Consider the following 15,129-nt stretch of genomic DNA (forward strand, 5'->3'; position numbering starts at 1 on the left):
ATATTATTTACCCAAGATTATGCCAGATGATGTGAACTTGAAAAACAGTGGTTTAGTTGTTGTTATATTTCTAAATATTTTAGGAATACTTAATTTTTAATCAATACCAACCAGCTGTAGTGGATAAATATCAAATAACGTCCACAATTTACATATATAGGCACACATAAATAGAGAGATGCAAAGAGAAATCCTAACATTCTAGCCTCTAGCCATTATAAAGATACAATTAATATAAAAGTCACTAGATATAAAAGAACAGTTGGAATGTGTTAATTTATCTGCTCAGATGGCTGAACATTTTTTTTAAATTCACCTAAATTTTAAATGAACGTTCCCCTTTTGTTTTCCTTCTGTTAAGAATTACCTACCTCCTTGAAGTTTGTAGAACACTTACATCTCAAAAGCACACGAAAAAAATAAAAGTTCCTCCAAGAAGGACTTTGGTTTCCTAAGACCGATATTTACAAGCCTTTTAAGATAAATGGGAAAGTTTTGGAATTGGTAAATTCTGAATTGTTTCTGCAGTCACACCTCTGGTTCTGTAAAGACTAGATTTGTAAAACAAGGACAACTGTTTTCAATTCCTCAAAAAATGGTTGACACCTTGATATCAAAGGACTTTCCCACCCATCCACCTATGTTGGAATGTTTCCTTTTCTCTCTGTGCACATTTAGCTTAGGAGAGAAGCCTTAAAAAAATTCCTATCCGACTTTGAATATCAGCCATGGTCAGGAGTTCATTCCGTCCTGTGGCTTCTCATTTTATTTTCTGCCTTTTTTTTCTATCCACTAATCTCATTTATAAAACCTTTGAGAATCCTCCCTGAGTTTAAGAAATTCTTTAGCTATGGCCCTTACTTTGGCCTTTGACCAAGGAGTGAAGAAAGGTGTCTGAAGAGAATTGCCTGAGCCTCGGGTGGTTTAATTTTGAAAGCTCTCTGTTTAATTGTATGTTCAGTGTGGGAAGGAGAACGAGTCGTCAAATAAGGACGAAAGAAGGGAGCAGTAGGAATTACATTAGTTTACACTCTTGTTTTTAGGTACCTCTCATAACTTTAATTTCTAATTAGCCTTTTACAACAAATCCTTCAGCAAAGCTATTTTGATATTTTGAAAATCTCTGGAAGCATCTGCATACTAATTAAATATATACTCCGTTTTGTTTGTTTGATTTGGAATTCCTTGCCTTTTAACTCACTTCTTAAAATAATCTCACCTAGTTGGAGCATTTTCATAACGCCCATTGTAATTCTGGGGTATAAATCCCCCAAGGACTGGCAGCAGTTTGGGAGGACCCTAGTTAAAATGAAGTTTAATCCACATTTTCTGTTTGGACATATCTAGCCACAAATAGGGTACAATTAATATTTCTGTCTGGCCATGTTTTGGAGCCCCCAACCTGTTAGTTACCAAGTCAGGTTGCCAGAACACAAGAAAAGGTTAATATGATTTTGCCATTTTTGTAGATACCTACAGCTTTCTGAACTGCAGTTCTTATAAAATAGACATGTGTACCACATGTGTACCAGAAGGTGTCCTATTTAATTCTTTGGAATTCAAGACAGGGGCGTTTACATTGGATATGGAGTTTAATTTTTATTTTAGTTTCTGTCCTTTGATTTTGTTAAGGGAGTCCCTAAGGCTAGCCACTATATTTCTTTGTAACTATTTTTTAATTTGGGTTTTCTATAGGTACCCGTTAGACAACTGTTACAGATGAAAGCTCTCTAACCTGTGTTTCTGACCAACTGGCTTATTGGATCTACAACCTATTTGGCTGTCCACATCTTCCAGTTGGCAGAGACCAGAGACGATACTGTCATTAGTTATAAAGCCAAACTCTCAAGAGATGAAACAAGATGACAGAAACAAAACAATGACCATCTCTGGGATAAAAAGGATCAATAGAAAAACTAGTACTCATAACAAACTTTTACCGATGTCACTATACCTAAGAAACTAATTCCACAATTCCTTCTGCTAATCTAGACAAAGAAAAGGACTCTCACCACTCTCAATTCCATTAGACCCTGAAGGCAGAGATCCAGAAGAATAAAGTGGTAAAAATTCTTAACTTCTCCAGCTTTTGTCAGAGGTCATAGAATCTCTCAGTTGCAACAGCCATGAGGTAAGCAGTATTCAGTTAGTAAAGTTTGTCCCTTCATGGTAGGGGCAGAAAATTTTTCCTTTCTTCCTTTCTAGGTTCTTTGGTCTAATAAATTGATATGTCAGAACAGCAGGAGAAAAACAAAAGTTGAATATATAGATACACACACACACACACACACACACACACACACACACACATATCAGAGAGACCCAGAAAAACTGAGTAACTCTAAAATGGTGAAAGACATCACCTTTATTTTCTTTTTTAAAGATTTTATTTACTTATTTGACAGAGCACAAGTAAGAGGAGCTGCAGGGAGAGGGAGAAGCAGGTTCCCTGCTGAGTGGGGAGCCCAACGTGGGGCTCCATCCCAGGACCCTGGGATCATGACCAGGGCCAAAGGCAGACTCTTAACCAACTGGGCCACCCAGGCAGCCCAAGACATCGCCTTTAGCTAAATACAGAAGAAGATTTTGAGGTTAGAGAGCCAGTTATGAGAAATTACCAGGAAAACACAGTATACAAAGGTAAATTTGTTATACTCATTTAAGTTGTTGTCTTCTCCACTGATAAGTTTCTAAAGATTTAGAGTTATCCCCATATGCTTGGTATAGTGAGAGATACACCCTTATAAATAGATTTGCCTTATCCATGTAAATGTTCTCTTACAAAAGAGTGACTTCTGCTTGATTTTCAGAGCTTCTCCTGTGTTTGCAGTTTCTTAAAAAATAACCAGCCCCAAATAATCTTTATGCTGAAGACACATTTTAGGGTGGCAAATTCTGCTTCCCTACACTGTCAATCTAGTAATATCACTGTTGAGACCTTTCCTGGAAACTGTACCCTGTGGCCGACACTTATATCTTAGTAGCACCTTTTCTCACACTCCTGCCATAGGAAACTTAGACCAGAAGAGGTATAATCACTGGGGCTCATGTCACAAAGAAGGAACAGGAGTCTGTCTAAACAGCATCATCAACAACAAATATGTGTACACGCACGTACACACACATAATGAACATACGCACATACACAGACATAATGAACATACGCACTTAGGTCCTTGATTGGTATTTCTCCCTAATTTTCCTCCTGTGGTGTTTTGGTTATAAAAATATTAATGATGTCTAAGACCTCATTTTGATTGCTCTTTGAAAGGAGTAGCTTTGTGAAAATTATATATGTATACATATCTATACATAAATATATGTGTGTTCATATATTTCTATTAAACTATTTTAATGTAAAATATTTTAATATACATATCTATGTTTAAACTCTATATCCCATTCTGCTGTGTAGCAGTTTAATCAGAAACCATCTTGGAGAAGGAGAAGAAAGAATGTATGTACACTGGGAAAACTGATCATCTCTTTAAGTTTGTTACATGTGCCCAGAATCAAGATATCAAAACCCCTGCTTGACTAGATGTGGGCCTGATTTTTTCTGACTCCCTCCTCTTTCTAATCACCAGTACATTATACATATGTTCTCAACACACACACCTACTACACTAAGGATTATGTTCACAGAAACATCCCTCCTCACTATATTTGTGGTGTACTCAGCCCCAAATTCATGTTAGGTGTCTGTTCTTGCTATTCTGGGTTGGATTACCTGATAAGTATTCATTGATGAGGTTTATTGAGACAATATGTTTTCTTGGAGAAGCGTACAAAAATGTAAATTCTGGATTTTAATACCACTTTTCGTATCACAGAGATTTTTTTTAGTACCTATGGAATAAAGGAAACATTCCTTTTAAACAGTTTCTCCAAGTTAGGGTTACTAATCCAAATTTTTTAATTTTCACTAAGTTGGGGTAGAGAGTCTTCTAGTCAGTGTTGGGTCTTACGACCTATACCACAGAATATAGAAAATGAAGAGAACAAAACTTCAAAACGGTAATTTTTAAAGATTCCAAGGGAAGAACTGACCTAAAACCAATTTATGAGGTAACTGTTAACACCTCTTGCACACTCAAAACTCTACCACTGGTAAAAAGAGAAGTTCTATTTTTAGAATCTAAGATTGGGGAAGGCTAGAGGCAGGAATGATTTAAATGTTCTTTATTCTAAACAAATCAAACCTAATTGATTTTACATAGTAGTTTACATAGAAATAGTTTTATATGGGACTATTGTCCATCATATACAAATATTTTGGTATTCTGCAATAATTGCTGATTATTTAATATAAATGCTTATCCATGAGATAGGATAAAAACTACTACATGACATTTTTATTTAAAGATCCATTTGCCATAAAAATACGTTAAGTCATGCCAAATTTATGTATTTAGGTAATTGCAATTTCTTTTAACTAATATATTCAGTCTACATGGCAATCTATACATTCTTCATGAAAACTTACCATGTACTATCAAGTCTACAAAAATGTCAAATTATTTTAATAAGCAGTAGTAACTTAGAGACAAACTATTTTTGTTCAAGAGATATTTCCATCTCTGCTTTAATTTTGCTTATACATTAATATGAACCTATCTTCATCTTTAGGAAAAATAATCTAAGGATATATTTTATAAAAATAAATCTTCATAGACACATTATAAAAACTAAGAAAATAATTTTAAAATGTTTGCAATTTGTTCTTGAGATGAAAACTACAAACACTTCTACATACAGAGTGAAGATAATCACACATAAACTCCCAACACACAAAAACCCAGGAAAGGATGTGTTTACTGGTGAATTATACCAAATATTTAAAGAAGAGTTAATACTTATTCTTCCCAAACTATTCCAAAAAATATATGAGGGCTGCCTAGAGGGCTCATCTGATGAACACCATTCCAAAAATCTTCAACAAAATATTAGCAAACTGTATTCAACAATACATTTGAAAAAATCATTCGCCATGATCAAGTAAGATGTATTCCAGGAATGCAAGTGTGGTTCAGTATTTGCAAATCGGTGTGCTACATCAAATTAAAAACAATCATCTCCAAAGTTATGAATATTCTGTTAAAAAATTTTATGTATCAAATGTATCATCTATTTATGATAACTCTCAAACAAAGTGAATTAAGAGGAAATGTGACTTGAACAAAATAAAGGTCATATATGGGGGCACCTGGGTGGCTTAATGGGTTGAGCATCTGACTCTTGATTTTAGCTCAGGTCATGATCTCAGGGTCATGAGTTGGAACCCCACATCAGGTTCTATGCTCAGCAGAGAGTCTGTTTGAGATTCTCTCTCTCCCCCTCTGCCCTCCCCCCAACTCACACACTCTCTCAAATAAATCTTTAAATAAGGAAGTAAAGGGAATATATGAAAACCCCACAGCTAACATCATACTCTCTGGTAAAAAAAAAACCAATAAGATAAAGATGTCCGCTCTTCCCACTTTTATTCAACAAAATACAGGAAATTGTGGCCACAAGAATCAGAAAAGAACATAAAAGGCATCCAAATTAATAAGGAAGAAGTAAAATTATTACTATTTGCAGGTGACATGACACTATATATAGAAAACTCAAAAAAAAAACTATTGGAACTGCTAAATAGTAAAGTTACTGGATAGAAAATTACTATAAGAAAATCTGTTGCATTTTTATACACTAACAGTGAAATAGCAGAAAGAGAAATTAAGAAAATCCCATTTACAACTGTACCAAAAAGAATAAAATACCTACGAATAAATTTGATCAAGGAGGTCAAAGAACTGAACTCTAAAAACTATGACACTGATGAAATAAACTGAAGAGGACACAAAAAAATGGAAAGATATACCAGGCTCGTAGATCAGAAAAAATTAATATTGTTAAATGTCTGCAGTACCCAAAGGAATCTACAAATTCAAAGCAACCCCATTCAAAATACCAATAGAATTTTACGCAAGAATCCTAAAATTTGTATGGAACCACAACACACCTCGAATACCCAAAACAATCTTGAAAAAGGAGAACAAAGCTGGAAGTCTCAGTTCCAGGTTTCAAGCTATACTACAAGGTTATAGTAACCAAAAAAGGATTGTACTAGCACAAAAATAGACACAAAAATCAGAGGAACATGATAGCAAGCCCATAAATAAAGCTGTACCTATATGGTCAGTTACTATGCAGCATAAATGTCAAGACTATACCATAGGGAAAAGACCATCGCTTCAATAAATGGTACTAAAGAAAAGGAAAAGACCGTCTCTTCAATAAATGGTGCTAAAGAAAACTGGACAGCTATGTGCAAAAGAATGAGACTAGACTGCTCTCTTACACCATATAAAAAAGTAAACTCAAAATGGATTAAAGACCTAAATGAGAGACCTGAAACCATAAGACTCCTAGAAGAAAACATAGCAATCTTTTGGACATCAGCCTTAGCAACATATTTATGGATACATCTCAAGCAAGGGAAACAAGCAAAAATATACTCTTGGGAGTACACTACAACCAAAAGGTTTCACCATCAGTGAAACAAAAAGTTAGCCTACTGAATGGGAGTAGATGTTTGCAAATGATATATCCAATAAGGAGTTCATATCCAAATATATAAATAATTTATATAACTCAACCCCAATAAACAAACCAATCTGGTTTAAAAATGGGCAGAGGACCTGAACAGACACAAATGACCAACAGACACATGAAAAGATGCTCAACATCACTAAGCATCAGGCAAATACAAATCACAACCACATTGAGATATTACCTCACACCTGTCAGAACGGCTAGTATCAAAAAAAACAAGAAATAACAAGTGTTGGCAAACGTGGAGAAAAAGGAACCCTCGTGCATTGTTTGTGGGAATGCAGATTGTTGCAATTACTTCAGAATACAATGTGGAGGTTTCTCTAAAAAATAAAACTAGAATTACCATATGATCCAGTAATTTCACTACTAGATACGTACTCAAACAAAAATACTAATTCATAAAGGTATATGTACCCCTATGTTTATTGAGATCTTGCCATTTGCAACACAATGGACCAAGAAGGTACTAAGTGAAATTAGATGGAGAAAAACACGTAACATATGATTTTACTTATACCTGGAATTTAAAAACAACAAGAAAAATAAAACAGACTCAAATATGGAGATCAAATTTGTGGTTGCCTGAGGGGACGGTGTGAAAAGAATGGCAAAATAAAGGGCATTAAGAAGTACAAACTTCCAATTATAAAATAAATAGGTCATGGAATTGCAAAGTACAGTATAGGGAATATGGCCAATAATATTTTAATAACATTGTATGGTGATTGACAGTGACTAAGCTTATCGTGGCAAGCACTGAGTAATGTATAGAATTCCCAAATCAATATGTTGTACATCCGAAATTAATATAATTTTATGTTAATTATACTTTAAAAGAAAAATTAGAATAGAAAGAATAGTTGTGAGAAAATGAAATGACGGGAAAAGAGATCAAAGGAAATGAGTAAGTTAATTAAAAAGAAAAAAAGATTGTAAACATTGTGATGTCATAGTTACTGTAATATATATTTCAAAAAATGCATTCTTCTACTTTGATACACTAAAGGACTTTCATTTAAAACAATAAAATTTTCTAAAAACCAGTTATATTTTTTTCTATTGACTCAATAGTATACTTAATACCTTGTTATGCTTTGTCGGTTTTGAATCCAACCAAGGACCATGCATTACATTTAGTTATAATTTTTTCTTTTTCTCCTTTGATCTCCTTAAACTCTTTTTTCTTTATTCCTTTTAAATAAAACTATGTGCTTTTTTGTCTTTTCTGTCATTGATATCTTAACTCAGGTTTATGTGCATGTTTTTAATATGTCTCCCAACTTAAATTTTTTAAATAGTTTTTTAAATTGAAGTAGAGTTAACATACTATGTTTCAGGTGTACGATACGGTAATGGACAATTATACACATTACAAAATGCTCTGATAAGTGTAGTTATCTGTCACCAATGTTATCATAATATTGACTAATTTCCCTATTCTTCACTTTTTAGGCCTGTGATTTATTTATTTTATAACTGGAAATTTGTTCCTTTTAATTCCCTTCACCTATTTGAATTCATTATTATCTCTTTGTTCAGGTTAAACATTTTTTATCAAGAGTATTATAAAAGCGATGTGTCACTTTTAGTTCATCATCTTTGTAAGGCCCATGAGGTCATTTTGTAAGATTATTGGTACTAAATTCCATTACTTAAGGTAGTGTCTCCAGATTTCATTATAAAAATAAATTTTTACAATATTAATCACATTATGAAATATGTAGTAGCTAAAATCATTATGTGTAAGTGCATCAATTAATACATTGATGATTGAAAAAGTTGATGTATGGTGACTAACAGAATATTTAAAAATTTAGTGTTCTGATTCTATCTTTCTTTTTATTTATAATATGGGTATTTTTACATATAGAAGAACCTTTTCTCTGCACTCTTGCACATATGTGCATGTGTCACATGGACTTAATGTTTAATTTTGTTCCACCTTGATAACACAGACAGGAACAGGGTCTGGACACCATAGCTGGCCTGCTGCCTCAGCAAGCCCAGGGTCCTAGCCCATACCAGACCCAGATGCCCTAGGACACAGAAAAAAAATCCATGGTTTAAAAAAGCAGCTAGAATATAAAGGAAGTAGCACTAGAACCCTGTCAAATAAGTGGGGGAGCTGCTGGAACTCTGTTGGAGGGGTTGGGGAGCACCAGGTTTTGTGTTCCTTCTCCACCTTGATAGCATGGACAGGAGCAGGGTCCGGGCACCCGAGCTGGCACCACCTTAGTGAGCCCTGGGTCTCTATCCTCACACCAGTCCCAGGTGTCCCATAAAAGCAGCCCCACCCAGCACACACCAGGAAACCCCTGGCCAGCATTTACACCAGTTCCACCGGCCTTACCACAGTGACACAGGTTCAGAACAACTCAGAACACTCCAGGTCCATATCACTTCAACTTCAGATGGCTTGCTAGGACACCGTCACTGCACAGCACTCTGGCATCTCCCAGCTCCCACCTGCTTCAGCCAGCTGCGCTATCAGGGTGTCCCCGTCTCAGAGTGCCCCAGGAGTCCCTGGTCCATGCTGCCTCGGTTCCAGCCACCTTACCAGGGCAATCCCTGTGTGGAGCACCCTAGGACGCCCTGGTCAGCACCCCGCCTCAGATCCAGCTGCCCCACCAGAGTATCCCTTCCATGGAGTACCCTGGCCCATGCTGGCCCTAACTTCAGTTGCCCTGCCAGAGCACCTTCGGCACTGAACACCTGAGACACCCTGGCTCCCACCCAAGTCAGCTTCAGCTGTCCTGCCAGGGTGTACTCTCTTGGAGAGCCCCGGGACACCCTGGGTAATGCCCACTTTAGTTTCAGCTATCCTGCCAGGGTGCCCTCTCTGCATAGAGCTCTGTGCATAAAGCCTCAGACATACCCAATTTGCACCCATTTCAGCTTCGGCTATCCTGACAGGATGCCCTCTGTGCAGAGTGCTCAGGGACTGCTGTGGCCCATGCCCACTTCAGCTTTGGCTGTATTGCCAGAGCACCTTCTGTGCAAAGAGCTCCAAGACTACCTGGGTTGTACCCATTTCAGCTTTAGCTATTCTGACAGGATGCCCTCTGTGTAGAGAGCCCAGGAACTGCCATGTCCATGCCCATTTCAGCTTTAACTGTACTTCCAGGGCACTCTCTATGCAAAAAACCCTGGGTTGTATCTACTTTGGCTTTAGCTGCCTTACCATTGGGGGCCCTCAGTGTGGAGATCCCCAGGACGATCCCCACTCATGACCACTTCAGCTCTGGCCATCCCACCAGGGTAGCCCCCAGTATAGAGTGCCCCAGGACTCCTACCCATGCTAGCCACAGCCCAAACAGACAGCCACAGTTACCAGGGACACACAGACTACAAAGTAGATGACCATACGTAAGATCAGTCCTTCCAGTTTAGAAGTAACTATTCTGCCTAATTCATAGAAACACAGAAAGTCAAGCAAAATGAGGAGACAGAGAAAGATGCTCCAAATGAAAGAACAAGACAAAACCTTAGGAAAAAAAGAAACAAACAAACAAAAAAAAACCTCAATGAAACAGAGATAAGCAACATGCCAATATGCCTGATAAAGATTTTAAATCAGTGATCATAAAGATGCTTATCAGACCAGAGAAAAAAGTGTATATGGTAGAAAATACAAAATAAGCACCAGAGTTGAGGAGTACAATGACTGAAAATACACTAGAGGGGATCAACAATGATTACTGGGTGCAGAAGAATGGATTGATAATCTGGAAGACAGGTGACAGAAATTACCCAAGTTGAACAGCAAAAAGGACAATGTATTTTTAAAAATAAGGATATGGCTCTTTTGGAGAACCTCGAGCAAATAAACATTCACATTATAGGAGTCTCAGAAGGAAAAGAAAGAAAAAGGGGCAGAAAACTTATTTTAAAAAAATAATACCTGGGGCGCCTGGGTGGCTCAGTCATTAAGCATTTGCCTTTGGCTCAGGGTGTGATTCCAGGGTCCTGGGATCGAGCCCCACATCGGGCTCCTCCACTGGGAGCCTGCTTCTTCCTCTCCCACTCCCCCTGCTTGTGTTCCCTCTCTCGCTGGCTGTCTCTCTCTCTCAAATAAATAAATAACAACAACAGAAAAACCTAAGGGTGGGAAGAATCTGATATGCACAGTTTGCAGCTTTATTTGAAATGGGCAGTTGGGGGGCGCCTGGGTAGCACAGTCATTAAGCGTCTGCCTTCGGCTCAGGGCGTGATCCCAGAGTTCTGGGATCGAGCCCCACATCAGGCTCCTCCGCTATGAGCCTGCTTCTTCCTCTCCCACTCCCCTGCTTGTGTTCCCTCTCTCGCTGGCTGTCTCTCTCTCTCAAATAAATAAATAAATAAATATTTTTAAAAAATAATACCTAAAACTTTCCTAATCTGGGGAAGGAACTAATATCCAGGTTCAGGTAGCACAGAGAATTCCAAACAAGATGAACCCAGGGAGGTCTATACCACACACATAATTAAAATGTCAAAGGTTAAAGATAAAGAGAATTTTAGAAGAAGCAAGGGAAATAAAATGTTATATAAGGAAAACCCCATACAGCTCAGCTGATTTTTCAGCAGAAACTTTGCAGGCTAGTAGAGAATGGCATAATTTACTCAAAATTCTGACAGGAAAAACCCTACAATAAAGAACACCGACAATGTTGTTACTCAGAATTGATAGATTAAAAGTTTCACAAAGTTAAAAGTGTTTATCACCTATAAACAGGCCTTGTAAGAAATGTGAAAGGGATTTCTTTAAGGGGAAAAGACCATACTTAAAGGAAAATTATGAATAAAAAATTATATGACAACTTACACATAAAATATGGAGGTGGGAGTAAGAAAAGAATTCCTTTTAGATGGGGCGCCTGAGTAGCGCAGTCGTTAAGCGTCTGCCTTCGGCTCAGGGCGTGATCCCGGCATTCCGGGATCGAGTCCCACATCGGGCTCCTCCGCTGGGAGCCTGCTTCTTCCTCTCCCTCTCCCCTGCTGTGTTCCCTCTCTCGCTGGCTGTCTCTCTGTCACATAAATAAATAAAATCTTAAAAAAAAAAAAAAAAAAAAAAAAAAAAAGAATTCCTTTTAGAATGTGGTTCAACTGAAGTGACTATCCATGTCATACAGATTGCTATATACTTAGGATGCTATAGATGAACCCGATGGTAAACACAAAACCAAAACCTATAATAATTACCCAAAGAATAAAGAGAAAGAAAACTAAGCATAACACTTACAGTTATCAAGGCAAGGAAAGAGAGCAAGAGAAAAAGAAACAGAACTACAAAACCAAACAGAAAACATTAACAAAATGGCAATAAGTACATACTTATCAATAATTACTTTAAATGTAAATGGTCTAAATGCTCCAATCAAAAGACATAGTGTAGCAGAATGGATTTAAAAAAAGACCCATTTATATGCTGCCTACAAGAGATTCACTTCAGACCTAAAAACACATACAGACTGACAGGGAAAGGACAGACATTCTGGATATTCAATGGCATCAGCTTGTTTGTCAATTCAAATAGGAAGGGCTTGTTTTTCTGGCATTGATACAAGGAAAATGTAAACATGTGGCAGTTTTGTTTCCCTTCCCATATTGGCATTCATCAACTTAATAACTTGCTTGCTTGCCTTTTTCCGAGTGACCAGTACAGCTATTCTCCATCCTGTTGTCTTCATAAGGGGCACAATTTTTCACTATATTCTCAATTATCCCCCAATCGGATCTCTTTATTAAGTCTGCTTTCTTAGCTACAGAATGTATGGATGGTAGGGAACTCTTGAAAGTGGAATCCAGGCTAAAATATGAAAAGGACTCAGTGCTAAGCTATAAGATACATAAACCTGTGTCATCTAATTGAGCAGGTAATCCACTGACCAGTAAAGAAACTGTGCCTTTGGGGCACCTGGGTGGCACAGCGGTTAGGCGTCTGCCTTCGGCTCAGGGCGTGATCCCAGAGTTCTGGGATCGAGCCCCACGTCAGGCTCTTCCTCTATGAGCCTGCTTCTTCCTCTCCCACTCCCCCTGCTTGTGTTCCCTCTCTCGCTGGCTGTCTCTCTCTCTGTCGAATAAATAAATAAAATCTTTAAAAAAAAAAAGAAAAAAAAAAGAAACTGTGCCTTTATTCCCTTTTTTCAGGGAAATCCACCTATGAGGGAACTACTTCAAAAAATCATCACCACTTTCTTCAAGGAGTCAGCTTGAGGCAAGGAAGGCTAAAGGGACCCCAGGGAATGGATGAAATAGGAACAGTAGAGAAAGAAGGAAAATTCTGAGGAAGGGGAAGTATCTTTAATTCTCACATTTCTTCTTTCATTTTTTTTTTCAGTATTTTTTTCTGGCTACCCAAATCATTTTTAATTTTCTTCTTAGAATGATAGCCCCCAAAATGCCAATAATTAATTTGGGATGAAACCTACGAATCCCAGAAAACACATTATTTTATCCAAATTAAAAGAACTGTCCTTATGCATTAAAGAGTGAGATTCTCTTATATTCATTCAAAATATGACAGATATTTTTTTAAGAGAAAGAGCTCTAGGCGACATTCCTGGATTTTCGTATTTTCCAACCATATGATCTTAATGACATTTTAGAGATCGTGGTGGTGCAGCCAATATTCCACGAGAGTGGAGAGCTAGAAGGGAAACGTTTTTATAATTCATGACCACTTACCTGACTATTGTGTGGCCACAGACCTTTAACTGCTTTGCTCAGTTCAGGAACTTCCAGACATCCTGTCTTCATCACCAGAATTGTTGGGGAAATATAATAAAAAACGAAATCTTCTCTCAACCCAGAAAACCCCTGCACAAAGACAGAAGAGAGATAAAGCAATTTCATTATTGAATAAGCATTAAACCAGAATGCGATGTGCATCACAGATAATTTGCTAAGAGATTACAAAAACAGAAAGGTATCTTATCCTTTAAGACAGCCAGGCAGACACCATTTTCATACATGTTCTACAGAGAAACAATAACCAGTCCTCAATAGGAGGGCTTGGCAGCATCGTTTGTCATGTACGGTTTATTGTAAATCCTCATTCTAATTGCAGGGACTACCTGTGTTGACTGGCTATATCCAAAGGCAAAATAAATTTCTCATATCTTACTGACATGAACCAGTTTTGCAACTTGGAGAAAGGTGCCACAAAAATGGGGCTCCTATTCTCCCACAGAAACTGGGAGATAGAGGCTCTGTCCCTGCTGATGATTACATTTCAAGGAAATGGTTCCCTGCTTGTTGAAAGAGATGTTTCTGGGTTTAGCTCACAAGTGGCATATTTAGCTTTTAAAAAGATTTGCAAATATTTCGGAGACAGACAAGAACTCACTATTACAAGTTTTCTAAAGTAAATGCTCTAAGAAAAGGCAGTCTCTTCTCATATTATCAACAGAGAGAACGAAGCTTCTTATTTTTAATTTGTAATTTGCTCTTAACAATGACAATAAGCAGGACATCTACTTTCTACTCGTGTTAGTCAGGATATGCCAACATTAGTAATAAACAACTCCAAAATCTCAACTGGGGTTCCTAGAATTTCTTCCTACTGATTCTTCCAACAAGTATCAGGCAGAAAGTAAGCAAACAGAAAGGACCGTCTCTCAAGTTATTATGGAAGGAGAGCACGTGCTATTTTGTTTTCTATATATTTCAGACTTTAAAGCACATATTTCTTTTATGATACTAAACATTATTTTATCTTCAAAACACAGTGTAAAAGAAGCCAGACAAAGGAGTAGTCACTTTTTGGCTTTATTTATACAAAGTCCACGACCTGACAATAATAATCGATGCTGGTAGAAATAAGAGCATGGTTGTCTGTGGGCCATGGAATGGGCAAGAAGGAACTGAGATGAAAGATATATCCCATACGCTTCCCCCTTTTTAATGAAAAACTAAACCTTATTTTTTTAGAACTGAACCACTAGGAAACTATATCATGGCCTTGAGACACCATACACAGCCTATATTATCACTTCAAGTAAAATGTTGGTAAAAAGACAAGGTCCTTATCAGAATGATAAGGTGCTGGAGCTGGGACAGCAACACTGCTTTCTGCAAAGACTCCAAACCAAAGTGGTATTTGGTAATGGGGGAGTTGCCCCTCTTTTGCTTTAAAGGAATCACAGCTCATCCCTGAGTTGCTTACTTTTTCTCCTTTGACCTTCCTGTTGCCAAGAGATTATCTCAGCAGTGCTCTGTTATTTCAGGGGGCTAAGTAATACCGAGTTTAAGCTTCCATTCCATTCTGTTCGATAAAAAACACATTTTTCCAAATCTAGTACTCAATCACTCTCTTAATTAAGAAGGCAACAGTTCCCCCTTCAATATTCATTCCTGGATACTGGCATATAGTGCCATCAAAACCCCCTTTCCCTTCAAGGGAGAGTGTTACTGCAAGACTGTCCCATGGCTCTACTGCAGATAGCCTCAGGGTCTATCATGACAGCCAGTGACAGGGAAAGTCTGCTTCCCATAACCAGTGTAACACTGCCTCATGTTTTTTTACAGGGTCTCCTAGCTGAAAGG

This window comes from Ursus arctos, unplaced genomic scaffold (genome assembly GCF_023065955.2).
Source record: "Ursus arctos isolate Adak ecotype North America unplaced genomic scaffold, UrsArc2.0 scaffold_4, whole genome shotgun sequence".
NCBI lineage: Eukaryota > Metazoa > Chordata > Mammalia > Carnivora > Ursidae > Ursus > Ursus arctos.